Source organism: Lygodium microphyllum, chromosome 22 (assembly GCF_053477565.2).
Source record: "Lygodium microphyllum isolate KBCC chromosome 22, Lygodium_microphyllum_v1.1.10, whole genome shotgun sequence".
In the NCBI taxonomy this organism is placed as follows: Eukaryota; Viridiplantae; Streptophyta; class Polypodiopsida; order Schizaeales; family Lygodiaceae; genus Lygodium; species Lygodium microphyllum.
The window spans coordinates 111,506,463-111,522,591 of NC_141156.1; positions in this window are offsets into that span (position 1 = coordinate 111,506,463).

Consider the following 16,129-nt stretch of genomic DNA (forward strand, 5'->3'; position numbering starts at 1 on the left):
TGCTTGAGAGAGGGAGTGTGAGAGTGTGAGGGAGTGAGTGTGTGAGGGTGAGGGACCATGGAGGAGAAGCTCTCCATCTTCTCCTCTCCTCTCCTCTTCTCTTCTCTTCTCTTCTCTTCTCTTGCTCGCGGCAATGGAGCTTGGAGCGTGGAGCTTGAGGATGGAGCTTGCTTGAAGCTTGCACTTGGATCGTGGAGCTACCAAAGTGCTCAAGAGAGGAGGTAACCCGATTGGGCATGGAGGTAAGCTCACTACACCTATAGAGATGGATAGTGTATCGGCTATGTGAGAGGTAGCCATTACGCTTGAAACAATAAGCGGTCTGTGGGTCTCGATGGTTGATCACTCTACATTTCGGTTCGGTCACTCGAGACCAATGGATTCAAGCCTTGAGTGCTTGCGCGCTTCGCATCAAGCATTGAAGTAGGGTTTTTCCCGAACCAGTGCTTTTTCAAGTAGATAGGTAGGACGCGAGGGAGTTTGAAGAGGTATTCGATCTCCTTAGCAAGTAATTTTTGATTTTTTGGATTTGGAAAAGCATGTTTGAGTAGTGTGGGTAATTGCTTTGTGATTTGTATACATTAGGATGGGAAAAAACAAAGAAAAAGAAGGAAAACAAGCATTGGGGTTTCTGTTGTCATAATAGGGCAAGAGGGTTTGATTTGTTTGCCGATTTGCATTTTGGAGTTTATTTGCTATTGCAAGTATATACAACTATTCCCCTATATCCATAGCTTTGATCTGGAGGTGTGTGTGATAGGTTGTGACCTAAATCGTGTGAGTCGAGTGATTTATTATTGCATCAACCAAAACTGTGCTGTGTTCGGCCCAGAATTGGCCCTCGACCCTCCTATATTTGGCCATTCGACCCACTATCACTCAGACACCCACCACCGCTCAACCCCCGTCCGAATTGACCATTTAAACTAACTTGACATTCGGCCCATCTGATTCGGCCCTCAGCCCTATCAACTCAGCCCAACCCCATTTGGACTCTGGCCAAATTCACCATTCGGACCTCGACCCACCTGACTCGGCTCTCGATCGTTCGGCCCGAACCCATTTGAACGAACCACTCGGCCCTCGGCTCGGTCAATTTGGCCCACTACCATTCAGTCGTTCGGCCCTCGAACAACCACATTCAAATTGGACAAATTTGACATTTTGACCAGTTACGTTCGGCCCTCGATCACTCAAACGGGCCAAATCAGACATTTGGCCCTTGCAATTTGGACATGCTCGGTCAAATTTGGACTTTTTTAAATACTCAACCTGTAGACCCTGAAACCGACCCAGAGACCATATAGAGCCAAAATCACAAAATAGATCTATCACTAGATTGAAATCTAGAGCAAGTAGTTAAAAACCAATCTTTCAAATCACACATGGTGTTTAGTGCAATGGCCCTCTGGGCTCGGGGGGGCTGCCCCCCTTGAAACCCCGCAAAGGATCCCCTCCACACCTCCCCCAAGTAGGTTGGAGAGAAAACAAGTGTCATGACAAGTCCTCCAAATTAGATCCTAGTGTAGTAATGGCTATGCACAAGCATAGAATCTCACTTGCAAAACAGCAACCAAAAGCCCATACCTGAATAAAGACAACCAAAGACCCTAGAACCTCAATGGGCCAATCTAGCCAACAAGGGCAAAAACGCCACACCACAAAAACATATAGATGCTGCATTCAGATTGCATCTAGTCAAAGCGAAACAGAACAACATCAAGCTACAACTAGGAGGATGACTAGACATGACAGTCTTGACGATATATGCACCTCAAGTGGCACTACACAGATGACCCAAGACATCAGTGGAGAATCCACATCTAGTTGTGCAAACTCACCGCAAAAAGGGAGCATTGTGTCGATGCTCTCATCGATGAAGGAGCTGATTTTAATATCTTGACCTATGAAGCATGGACCTTACTAGGCCAAGCAAAGCTCACATCAACTAGTACAACTCTTAATCCTCATGGGGGGCACCCACAAGCACTTATAGGGAAGTGTGAAATCCTTGTCACTATTGAGACTGAAAGCTTGCTTGTCCTATTCCATGTTCCCCCAAATAGTGCTAGTTGTGGAAAGGAAACCCTCCTAGGAAGTGTCAAGATTGTGGGAGAGAAGGAAGGAGTCTCATTTGTTGCTTTCTTGCTTGCACAATGGGAGAATACGCACAAAGGTGGAGGCTGAAAACAGTTTTCCTCTTCTTGGTTGTGTAAGCCAAAAGAACTCTAGTACAAAGAAATAAAAGAACCCTATATATGGGTCTCAAACCAAACTCAACTAACTAAGGTGGCATACTAACTGAGCCACGAACTAGAGTAGATAAGGATAGATGTCATGTAGCTATTATTCATGGGCGGTGTACCAACCGCATCTACAACTGACAAGTCGATGACATAAATGCACAACGGTCACCCTGGCATATCACGAGTGGAGCTCGATATCTCAACACTCCCCCTCGAGATCAATCCCAATTCCTGCACACAAGCAGGTCTCTGAACTTGCGCAGCTTCTCCGTGCCCAATGCCTTCGTAAATATGTCAGCTACCTGATCCTCTGTGCTGACATAAACTAGATCAATAAGACCTAGTAAAACCCTCTCCCGTACATAGTGATAATGCACCTCAATGTGCTTTGTTCTAGCATGATAGACTAGGTTATTTGCCAAGTGTATACTACTCATGTTGTCACAATAAATGACAACTGGCCCATCTGTAGGCTAATGCATATCATAAAGTAGCTTATGCAACCAAGCTACCTCACATGCAGCCATTGCTGCACCCCTATACTCAGCCTCTGTGCTCGACAAGGCAACTGTAGGCTGTTTCTTGCTACTCCAAGTGACTGCAGCACTCCCAAAAGAGAACACATATCCACTAGTAGATCGTCTATCAGAAATACTACCAGCCCAATCAGCATTAGTGTATCCATGTAACTGTATCTGAACCCCAGTCTCATAAAACAGTCCATACTGCAATGTGGACTTCACATACCTGAGTATACGTCTACCCGCATCCAAATGCGGTTTCTGTGGAGCCTGCATAAACTGACTTACCAATCCAACAGCATAGCTCAAATCTGGCCTGGTAATAGTCATATAAATCAAGCTTCCTACTATGCATCTGTACATAGTAGGGACTTCCAGAAGCTCACCTGCATCTGCGCTCAGCTTCACATTCTACTCCAAAGGAATTGAAATAGGCTTACAGCCTGTCATCCCATATTTGGACAGCATGTCCAATCCATACTGCCTCTGCAAGAGCTGTATCCCACTTGGTGATCTAATCACCTCAATGCCCAAGAAATAACGCAGCTCTCCCAAATCCTTCATCTCAAACTTTTGCTTCAATAGCATTTTCACATGAAGGATATCTTCATCACTGTCACCTGTCATAATCAAATCATCAACATAAATGACAAGTAGCATAATACCTTTCTCTATTTTTCTCACATAAAGTGAGAAATCTGCCTTGGAAATCTGAAAGCCAATAGTGACAAGATACTGTCCTATCTTGTCAGACCATGCTCTAGGTGCTTGCTTCAAGCCATACAAGGCTTTCTTCAACCTGCAAACAAACTCAGGATGAACAACATGCACATAACCTGGTGGCTGCTCCATATAGACCTCTTCTTGCAAATCACCATGCAAGAAGGCATTCTTTACATCCATCTGATGTAAAGACCATCCCTTTGATGCAGCCATAGCAATGACTGCTCTTACGATTGCCATCCTTGCAACCGGACTGAATGTTTCTTCATAGTCAATGCCATATGTTTGTGCATACCCCTTGACTACTAATCTTGCCTTGTATCTGTTCACAGAACCATTTGCATTGTGCTTCACCTTATAAACCCACTTACAGCCAATTGCATTCTTATCTTTAGGCAAAGTTACCAACTCCCATGTAGCATTTGCTTCCAAGGCATCCACTTCGTCATCCATGGCTTTCTCCCATTTTTCTTTTCCCATGGCTTGCTCAAAAGAAGTGGGTTCTGGTTCCTGTATCACTTTGACCATATATGCATAGTGAATGGTTGTAAATTCATCATATTTCAGTCTATCCACAGGATACCTAGCTCTGGTAGACCTGCGCAAAGTAGGTTCACTCCCAAGTGTTCTCAAAACATCCCTGGTCTTCCTTACTCCAGGTGTAACAATAGAAGAAATACCCAACTCATCATCAATGCTCTGTTCTGAGCCACTGGATTCACTATCCACATAAGAGTGACCTGCATTCACATCAAACATGGGCTGATCTACCTTCTCTTTTCCTTTTCGTGAAACCTGCGCGAAGAATATGAGCCACTGCTAGAGGATACTCCAGGTCCACTAATATTTTGTGACTGTTGCTGTGAATTCTGTGCAGCATTACCATTTTGTGCATCTACATCATCAATCACATTTACTGGTTTATACCAGCTACTCATCTCATCAAAAACAACATCTCTGCTCACTGTAAACTTACGAGTAGAAGGGTTATAGCATCTATACCCTTTCTGCTTGCAGAGAGTAACCAATAAAGATGCACTTCTCAGCTTTTGGATCCAACTTGGATCTCAACTCATCTGGCACATGAACATAGGCAATGCAACCAAAAATCTTCAAATGAGAAATATTTGGTTTCCTACCAGTATACCTCTCCTCTGGAGTCATCCCATGTATTGTTGCAGTGGGAGTCCTGTTCATTATGTAGACTGCTGTAGCAACTGCTTCAGCCGAGTAAAAATCTGGCAAATCTTTTTCATTGAGCATGGCACGAGATACCTCTCCAATATGCATGTTTTTCCTTTCTGCAATTCCATTTTGTTATGGGGTATGACTACATGAATATTGCTGCTTTATGCCATGCTCCTACAAGAACCTTGCAAACTCATTTGAGAGGTACTCTCCCCCTCCATCTGACCTTAGGCATTTTATTTGCAGGCCTGTTTCTTTTTCAACCATAGCTTTAAGAGTTTTGAAATGCCCAAAAACTTCACTTTTCTTTTTCATAAAATACACCCAAATTTTTCTGCTATAGTCATCAATAAAAGTGACAAAATAATGACAGCCTCCAAGAGATGCAGCTTTAGTAGTCCACACATCAGAGTGGATTAATTCCAATGGCTTCTCACTCTCTTGAACATGTCTAGGAAATGGTTTCCTTGCCTGTTTTCCAAATTGGAAAGCTTCACATACCTTATGCATTTCTGCAACCTTGAATTTAGGCAATCCTGCAACAATATTTTGGGCCTGCATTGATTTAAGTCACTGTACATTAACATGACCAATGCGTTTATGCCAAATATCAATATCTGCAACTACACCTGTCCCATGTGCAAACATTGCTGCACTCAATTTAGGCATGTCTGCATCCAACGTAAACATTCTGCCCTTCTTCTTTCCTTTTACTATCAAGCGACCTTTATTTTTCATATCCTCAACAAAGCATCCATGAGGATTAAATCTGACCTGCAAGCCCTGCTCAACCATTTGACCAACAGAAACCAGATTCTTGGTGATATTCGGGACATGAAATACATTGAACAGGTATTTCTTTTTTCCATCCTGCATAGACAAAGGAATTTTTCCAATCTGCACAATAGGATGTGCAGTATCATCACCAGTCTCCACAAATCCTGGTTTTTTCATTTTCCTTGCATCCTCCATCCATTCTGCATGACCTGTCATGTGGTTTGATGCACCTGAGTCAACATACCATACATCCTTGCTTTCTTCTACACTTGTCATAGAATTGTTCATGTACTGCATCATAAACAAATGCTCATTTCTGTCATCACCCTGTCTACTTGAAGATGCATAATTCCCTTGTTGCAATTTTCCATTCATGATGTCATTCTGCTTTTTATAGCAGTCTTTAGCCATATGACCCATTTTACCACACTAGTAGTATTCAACATTACTGTTTGCATTTTGGCCTCTTTGCCATCCACCACAACCTCTTTGGCTCCCCCTGCCTCCAGAGTTACCACGTCCTCCTCCATAGGACTGGTTTTCTTGAGTTTGCTGCATATTCTGATTTCTACCACGGCCTCCAGATCGGCCTCCTCTACCTCTGCCTCTACCTCTTCCAGCATTTGAGTAGAAAACAGCTTCCTTTGAAGTTCCTCCTAAAGAAGATGCACCACCATTTCTCTACTCCTCAGAAATTAGAAGAGCAATCAACTCCTCAAAATCAGGAAATCTTTCACGAACTGAAATGGATGTCCGAAACTGTGCATAATCCTTTCCTAGACCATTCAAGGTCACAGAAACTAAATCATCATCTTCCACTGGCGACCCAATGGAAGCAAGTGCATCTGCAATCTTCTTCACCTTCATGTGGTAGTCATTGATGCTCATATTTTCTCTTTGCACATTATGCAACTCTTGCTTGAGCTGCATTTTCCTGGCTTGCATATTTGTGCTATACATTTTTGACAAAGTATCCCATGCCTCCTTTGGCGTACTTGCATCCCGAATATACACAATCATAGAGTCTGAAATGCTGATAGATAGCCAATACATAACTTTCCTGGCTCTCTCATGCCATGCTTTAAATACCTGCATTTGTTGTTGATTGGGAACATCAGGAAGAACTGGTTCTTCTTCATTTCCTGCAACAAATTCCCAATATCCTTTTCCCATAAGGAAATTCGTCATTCTAAACTTCCATGCTTGAAAGTTGTTCTTGTCAAGCTTTTCAGTTACAATCTGTGAAAGAGAATCAGACGCCATTACAGAACACTGCAAAAAATTTTGTCACTGCAAAAAACACAGCTTCACCCTCACAAGGGCAAATCTACAAAACTGGAGAAAGTGGTATTTGACCACACAGTCACTTCCTAATGACGATTTTGCATATATAGAAACCAAGGATGATTCTGTAACTCCCAATGTCTCTACACACAAGCATATGATGCAATTTTTGTGGTAACTTTTCATCGACCTGTAGAACAGTGGTCGCACAGCATAAAATAGGGCTTTTTCTTGAGTGCGTGCAGAAAACTTTCGCCTCCAAAACAGGCCCCGAAATGGCCTCAAATAAAAAAAAACAGGGTCACCAAGGGCTTAAGCCTTGTCCCGCAGCATATACTGCCCTCTTGCTTCACCGCGAAGGGCGTCTCAACCTGAGACGATGCACTCTTGCAATTTTCGGCTGTGCTACCTGCAGAGATCTGCTCCCAAAACAGAAAATGAAAGCAACACTGCTCCTCTTACCAGAACACCGCGAGCTTGGCTTGCTTTCTTGAGCTCCTTACCACGAACAAGGCTCTGATACCATATCAAGATTGTGGGAGAGAAGGAAGGAGTCTCACTTGTAGCTTTCTTGCTTGCACAATGGGGGAATACACACAAAGGTGGAGGTTGAAAACAGTTTTCCTCTTCTTGGTTGTGTAAGCCAAAAGAACTCTAGTACAAAGAAATAGAAGAACCCTATATATGGGTCTCAAACCAAACTCAACTAACTAAGGTGGCATACTAACTGAGCCACGAACTAGAGTAGATAAGGATAGCTATCATGTAGCTATTATTCATGGGCGGTGTACCAACCACATCTGCAACTGACAAGTCAGTGACATAAATGCACAATGGTCACCCTGGCATATCACGAGTGGAGCTCGATATCTCAACAGGAAGACCCTTCAAAAGGGTGACAAAGTGTGAGGCTGATTACGTAGCACAGAGGATACACTTGACACTACTAGGTGTGAGGATAATCACAACCTTTAGTAAGGGTGATCTCATTAAACCTCGAAGGAAAGACAAGGAACATTCTGACATGCCAGGCAAGCCTAGTAATGAGAGCAAGGACTTGTTGAAAGAGTTGATAGAAGCGCATGTTAAACAGAGAGAACCAGTGAGCGAGGCCATGCTTGAACCAATAAGGTCATGTGACAATGCCAAGGATAGGCTTTGGACTTATAAATATCGTAGAACACCACAAAAGAAGCCCAAGCCTTATAGACGAAGGTATAGATGGAGAGCCAGCACAACACCCCGATGGATTCCAAAGCATTGTTGTGCTCAAGGGTATTACGCAAGTAACCGATGGATTTGGATACCAAAACCCCCTGCTAAACCACCTTTGTTAGCTGAAGGCCAGGACGTATCAAGAGCGAAGAAGCATAGTAGGAAATCTAAATGAAATAACAAGTCTCGAGTCAAAAACATTAGAGTGAGCAAGCCCCTCACGATTGAAATCAAGAAATCAAAAGGGACTATTCGAAGGGTAGATCCCCAGCCTAGCGTGCTTAACAAGCGAATATCAGATGTAATCATTGAGAGTACACAAAAGCCACTAGTGTCCAAGGAGCCTTTGATTTCCCAAGAGGATAATGAGTATCATAGGCAGAAGATTGCTCATGGTAAGGTTGATTGCTCAACAAAGAAAATGGCAGAATCATCTAACAGCCACGAGCAAATCTTCCAGTGAGTGTCAAAGCCACTTAGGAGTCCCAAGTCTCCTACACCCTCTTTCCCTAAATGGACACACAGGAGCACAACAATAGTTGTCAAGTGTGGCTACTCAATTCCAATCTCTATCTCCATCTAAACTTCCGAATGTCCAAGAGGTGGGACGTGACACCACCCTTGGCTCTCAGCCTAAGGATATGCATGTAATCCATTGTGACTAGCTCAACCTGCACAAGTGAATTCTCAACGAGCAACAAAAGACACGACCACTTCCAACCTGGCTAAGGACTTGGCACTGCAATCCACCAATAATAGCCAGTCCATTGAACTAGTGGCTACTATTTCCAATTAGGAATTGGATGAGGAGCTAAACAAAGGAGAATTTACCAAAGAGCTAGACTCTCCAAAAAGAGAGGCAGTTGCACCCTCACAACCTAGCAAGGATGTTCAGCAGGCCACAGCTATGTCCCATGAGGACACATTAGAGAAAGAGAGGGTTGAGACCCCCAATCAAGCACATCAATGACGGATCTAGTCTAAGGTCCTAGGTCTTTAAATAATACACCTCAATTGCCTAAGAAAAAGAGGAGAAAACAACGGAAATGATGACAGTTGCAAGTGGTTGTAGATGCGAAGAATATCAAGACCAAGAGCACTGAAGAGCTGAGGAATAAAACGTCAAGTCCATCCACCAATGAGCCCATCGCCATCTCTCCTAGCAATGGTGAAACCTCAGACGCATCCATGTGTTCTGAGAAGTCGAAGCAACCATTGCCATCAATAGTTTCTTGCAACACTCAATCCACCGACAATAGAACTTTCATTGACCAATAAAGAGTGGATACAGCATTGTCACAACAAGGTGACAAGACTATACCAGTCACATCCGAGGAGAACCATGACATAATAGCAGCAAAGCCTCAAAAGAAACATGAAAACCTCGAGGATATAAGAAATCCTAGCATTGACCAATCTTGCTCATCTAGACCCAAGCCCCCAACTATGCTAAAGCCTAGAGAAACTCCTAAAACCTTACATGAGATAGCAATCAAGAAAGCCGTCATAGAATATAGAAGTGTCACAAAGTGCTTGACTGAGTTGGACACTAAACTCAAACTATTTGCATGTGTCTACATCCTTGCAGACATGGGCACATTCCCTAGGGACCAGCTTGAAGAATACTTGCTATGTCCCCTATCCTAGGAAGAGCAAGAATATCTTAACAATCACTATGACACGCTCCTACATAAGCACATGCAACTTATCTCTGACGAGGAGACTGACGAACTACGCTTAATTGTGACATTCAACGAAGTGTTTTGCCAACCAAATCTCTTAGAAATAGAGCAACTAAAGCAACAATAAGAGGGTTGAAGTCAATTTGAAAAATGTTGGTTTGAAAATCGTGTTCCAATGGCCGAACTAGGAGCTTGCGGTCTTAGAGGAGCGATTGGCCATGGCGGTCTCAAAGAGACCCAACCTATGTGGCACCAACTTCCTTTCAAGTATTGACTACCATTCGGGGTATGGACTTAGCGGGAACTAGACAAGATAACTCTCTGATTGATAAAATTCTCACTGAAGAGGAGGTACATGTTGCCAGTAGACTCGAACAAGGTACCATGCTACTCGATGTTGCAAAATATCTGTTGTTATTGAGTAGGCTGCCACGAGTACTAAATGACTATGCCACGCTCCAGTACAAACCTGAGTTCTACAATTGGTTTTTATCCTCGTAAAGTAACATGGATTTATAAATGTGAATATAAATAAATAATGAGTTTTATGACTATGTATAGATAATACCAAAAAAGCAAAGCCAACACACACACAAGCAATGATAATCAAGCGTAGGTGATATCCATCGAAGTCAATACCAGGGGATTTAGATAAGTAATGTCTCTTTGAGCTACACTTATCCATTATAATTGAAGCATATGACTTACATGTACTCTTATGAGTTGCCAAGTGAATGCAAGACAACACATGTCTCTGTACGAAAGTGTTCAATGTCCAAGTCACCACAAGACCACTAACCCCACAAAGAACTATTATGGAGAAAGCGACAAAAATACCAAGAGCAAAGAGCCATGATGGAAGCCCCACTTGCTGGAAGAGAAAATCACCCCTGCAAAAAGCACACATTGCATTTGAGCATGGCCCAAAGCATAGTCATTGGCTACTCTCTCTTTCTTGGTCAAACTCCACATCCGGGGCAAGATTAAGGTGGCAAGCTCCCGTTCACGATGGAAGAGAAAGCAAAGTACGTCTTGATGATAGAAATGGGGGGTTTCAGTTAGTTTACATTCAAGCTTACCCTAAACCTAAAAGACATCATCATGGAGGAGCCAGCTGCCGTAAAACAACTCTTAGACCAGTGCAGTCTACAAAAGTATGTAGAGAAGGTCGAGCAAGCTATTGATTACAGCAAGTGCACAGAATTTTTGAGGAGCTTCAATGTTAAAAGAAATTATGGCATGGTGGCAGCAAGAAGAGGAAAAAACACTCGTCAAGTAGAGGTGGAGTGGAGCCCTATGATGATGGAGAAGGTCCTAGGTTTAGCCATAGCATCAGGACTGAGAAACGCCCAAGGAGGGATGTGCATAACATGTTGGGGGAAAAGAAGAATGAGCAAGCATTTCAACAACAAGAGAGCGAGAGGACAATCCGTGAGTAGCAGGGCTCAAAAATTGTCAAGTTAAGTGAAAAGGAAAGATCACACTCTCAAAATCCCCATAACAAGAACTTGATCCACCTCCAAATAAAATAGAGCATTGCAAAGGGTGAAGGAGAAATCGAAGAGATTAGAAGAAGAGCGCAAGTAAATGTCAGACGAGAAGGAAGAACGACTAAGGCAAAAGGGATGAGAAGATTACTCTAATGAAGATTGAATCAAAGATTTAGCCTATGAGCTGGCACATCACTTTGCAACATGGACTCCATGCCATGACACCTAAGACTAACAGTGGCTTAGGAGTGGAGGAGAAATGTGCTCCCTTAATCTCAACTAGCTGAACCTCATAGGAACTCTTCTTGCTAGGGGTTTCGGGAGCCAAAACAACAAATGCAATCGCATCAACAGGAGCCACTAGAGCTGGTCCACGAAGAAGGGCAATCAGATCAACGAAAGAAAGAACGAGTGCAACAACCAAGCCCCCTCCGTGGCTACAACAAGTACAGTCATAAGAGAGAAGGGCTCTATACCAAGCGATGCATTCCTTGGTAAATCTCTTAGGTCCCCCTCGAAATGTAACTATGGTAGAGCATCGGGATGATGTCTAGCATGCCCCCTCCCAATGCATCTCCAAAAAAAAAAAAAGAGAGATAAAAGAGAAAACAAACAAAGACCCACACAAAGAAAAAGGAAATGAACAATGAGCTTTTCCATGTATATCAGAGTGCCACAAACACTGCATCTAGGGGTCCTCAAGTTAGGCATGTCCGGTGGCCTTGGTCATCCAACTTCATAACCCCCTAGCCCTTCCTGTCCCCCCACTTTACACTTAGGGTACATCAAGGGAAGGACACACCTAGGGAGTTTGTGCTTGCCTATGGTTAGATATGTCTCCCTAAGTGACACCCACAACACCTCCCATATACTCAAACTAGGTCCTCAAGTGTGGGACAACACCACAGGATTCCCTAAGGTTCGAACCCAACTCCCAATTTCACTAGCATGAACACCATGCAATACTACACAGTGAGGTAGACACGCCCCCATGTAGTGCACTTCCTTTTTCTATTCTCAAGCATACTCAACAGTGGCGATCACCCATTGACATTGAAGGCTCCCATTACCCGATCAAATCTAATCTCAGCCTCTGCAATCTAATCTTGGCACCAATGAGCTCAGTTATACTACATTTTGTTGTCAAAATCCCAAATGATGTCTCAAGAAGTCTTCAAGTGTATCCTCCTCAACAACGATAATTTTTTCTACCCCATTGAACCCTTGCTTCATCCACACATTGCTACGAGGAACCAGACCAATAGTCTTCTACCTACATAGCATCTAAGTATGCACGTGCACTCACATAATATCTGCACCACAATCTATACACAATTCGGATCCTCAAGTGCAGGACAATACTCTCAACTTGCTTAGAGTTCAACCTATCTCCCAAACTAATAAAACTATGTCTTGTGCACTATAAGAAGACTAGCCCTACCCCTAGGGAGAGACCACATATGAGAGGTTTTTTAATTGTAGGTATTGAAGACTCCAATAAAAGTGTCATTGACCCTTCATCAACACTCAACTCTCAATTCTTATCCTTTATTGTCATGCAACCCCACCAAAGAATCATCACACATAGAATCCCTAGAACACCAACACCTGTGCTAGCCATCAGTGCAATTCCCAACAAAGAACAGTCCTTTCACCAACTCCAACAACCCTACCACCAGCCAACCAAGCCAACAACATGCCCCCAATGACCTTCATCTGCACCACCACCAAAACTCCTCTACCGCAAACCACAGATGTCCCTACCGCCCATGTCTTCGGTGCAAGCCAAAGCCTGCTACCTACGACGGTTAGTGCCATGGGACTAGCACTCGTCTAGGAGGGGGTAATGTTAACCCTTAGACAAACAAGGTGGAAAATCTGGAAAATCTAAAGCAGAAGGCACGCCAAGGAAAAAGTGAACCCTCAAACAAACAAGGTGGAAAGTCTAAAGCAGAAGACAAGGCCAAGGAAAAAGTGAAACGGAAGATGAAGGCGCACCAAGAAGAATCTTGAAACACAAGAAGTGTAGAAAAGTCCTAAATCAAGGAGAAAGATGCACAAGAAAAAGTGCAAGTCAATACTTTAGTAAAAGAGTGCAAGACGCACTATGATTTATTTTAAGAGTGTCGGGGCTCTCACCCATTGTCATCGCGTTAAGGGTTGAAGGTCTACCATCGGGGTTTAGTGCAAAAGAGGAGTATGGGATTCAAAGTTCAGGAAAGGGAAAAAGATTGGGGTTTAACAAGATCCGGGTTTTAGAAATGATTTAGATGTGGAAGAAGAATTCAAGCTTTTTCTATGTAATAAGCATACATGAATGGAATAAATAACTCTATCTTGATTACATCAAATGCCTTTGGATACATAATCTATAACATAAAGGATATACTCAGATTCTTAATCCAAATATGAATATCAAATGCAAGCTCTAATGGCTTTTATTTCAAGTACGATGGATCTCAACTCTATGGAACAAGTATTATGTTGGTAGACTTCAAATACATTCAAGATTTGGGCCAATGGTACATCAAATACATTGAAGAAGCATAATCTTTACTTCAGCCCTGTTTTAAAAAAGAAATTTCCAGCCCATAATCAAGCTCAAAAAGAGTGCATAAACTCATGAATAAGCTCCTCTAATCATTAATGAGTAAAGTCCTGATGAAAAGAGGTCATTTTCTTCTATTACAACCACATAAATCTCTTGTTTTTTCATAAAAATGGACAAGAACAGTGGGTTGCCCTATTTATGACTGGTTATTTCAGCCCATAACAGCCCATATACCTCCAAAATCCTCACCCTTTGCATGCCCCAAAGTCACTCAAGTACTTGGTACAAGTCGGGCTTCATTGGACCATGAATAAGGTAGACAAAATGAGAGAAGACGTGCATAAAAGCAGGATGAATACTTTTCTCTCAAATTTTTTCCTTTTATAGACTATCATACCATGCATTTTTGTCAGACCAAATGGACAAATAAGTGGAGCTCTCACCTTGTTTGTATCTTCATCTTCAGCCCCTGTTAATCTCCAGTTTGCATGCTCCAAAGCATGCACCATGGCTTTAGCTCTCTCCAGTTGCAGTCAGGCTGTGCAACCTGCATTTTGCGCCAAAAAATGCGGGCTACTTCCTGCTCAGGCCCAGGTCACTTTTTGACTTACTCAGGTCACTTGCTGGTCATATTAGTCTATTACTTCAGGTCCCCCGTGAACCTAGTGGACTTTTGGCATTTTTCTTGAGTTTTAACTATATTTTTGCACTTGAATCAATGTGATTTATCCTGTATACTGTCAATTACTTCCAGCTAACCAAGTTGTAGGTTCCCATAGACTTATTTTTCATCAATATACATGGTACAACTGAAAATTATATGCTAAATACAAGAGAACTTATGTAACTAAGTTGGTTATTGGGTAACAATGACTGAATTTTGTGTGCAAATTCCTCATATAACTCCCAGTGAAGTTCTTCTGTGTTCATAAGAATCCCATGATTTATATTATGAACAATAAACTCTTTGACATTCACCCCCTCCTAACCTGCACATCCTTCAACATGTGCCATTTCATAAGATTACAGGTTAAGGAGGGTCTTCTTCTAATTTAGACAAGATTTGAGCACAATCATTAATATGATCAGAAACAAACTTGCGACATCCAAGTTCATTGAGTTCTTCATTCTTCTCATGAACTTCACATCCTTTAATTGGAACATCATCAAGGAAAGGAAGAGTTAATTGAGGAATATAATCCCTCAATACTTTATGCATGGCATTCATCATGTGAGCTACTGAATTCGTAGCCCCTTGAGGTAGAGTACACATGCGGACTAATCCAAGAGGCGTCTTCATTGTGGTGATGTCTCGGCTTTCCAAAGCAAGCTGAAATTGGTCATAACCTGAATATAAATCTCCCATGGAGTAGATTGCTCTACCTGCAAAAGCTTCAGCAAACTCATCAACAGTTGGCCCTGATCCAACATTTCTAATAGTGACTTTATTGATAGGCTGTAAATCTTGAATGAATCGCAAAGATCCATTCTTCTTAGGCACGGTAAACCATCGGTTGGAATATGGAGCTGAAGATGGCTCCAATATTCTCATTTTTATCTTTTCATTTAGAAGTTCCAATAACTTAGGCAAATGAGCCCTTGGTACCAGAATTGGTTTAAGATTCCAAGGAACGTGTGGGACTGTAAAAATCACCATTGGTGCCACAACGCTTGGATCCACACAGTCAATTTCATGTGCCTGAAATGAAATAGCTTTGCTATGATTCTTTAACATCTGCATGAAGATTTGTTTTTCACCTAGCAAGAGAAAAGAGTCTTCATCAATTTTTAGCTTTTGTAGACTTTCTGCTGTAAATTGGTGACCAATATCTTTAGGATCTCGAAGGCTTGGTTGTTTGGATACCGTTTCTGCCAGTCCTTCGCATTCAAGTGGTAGAGGAGTAGCCACCGGCTTGATCTTTTTATCAACTGTTTTATACTTTGTTTCTACTCTTACTTTGTCCTTGTTTGAATGTCCAAAAGCTTCATAATCTGCAAATTCTTGAATTATGTCATACATATCCAATGTACATACCTGTATGAACTGATTTTCAGCTTGATTTTTTACATGAACAGTTGTATAAATTTCAGCCATTGTATCATTATAATTCAGCCCATAAAATAGCCCTGAAATTTCTTCATCTTTAGGTAAAATATCAATTTGCTTCAGCTCTTGTTCCATATGACACAAATACTTTCTTTCATCCCTATTCATGGCTAAAAACTGTTTATAACAACCCACACTATTGGCTGAAAAAACCTGCAAGTCAGCTTTTGGCCGTGCCTCCTTTATATGTGGAGGCAATTTTTTATGACATGATGCACTGCCATAGCCTCCACTTATAGCAGCACTACCCGAAAACCCTTAAATTCTCAGGCATTAAGAGGAACAAGATGATCTCTCAATCGATCCCTATTCCGATGGTGATTTACAAAGACAGTCAGGAATTGG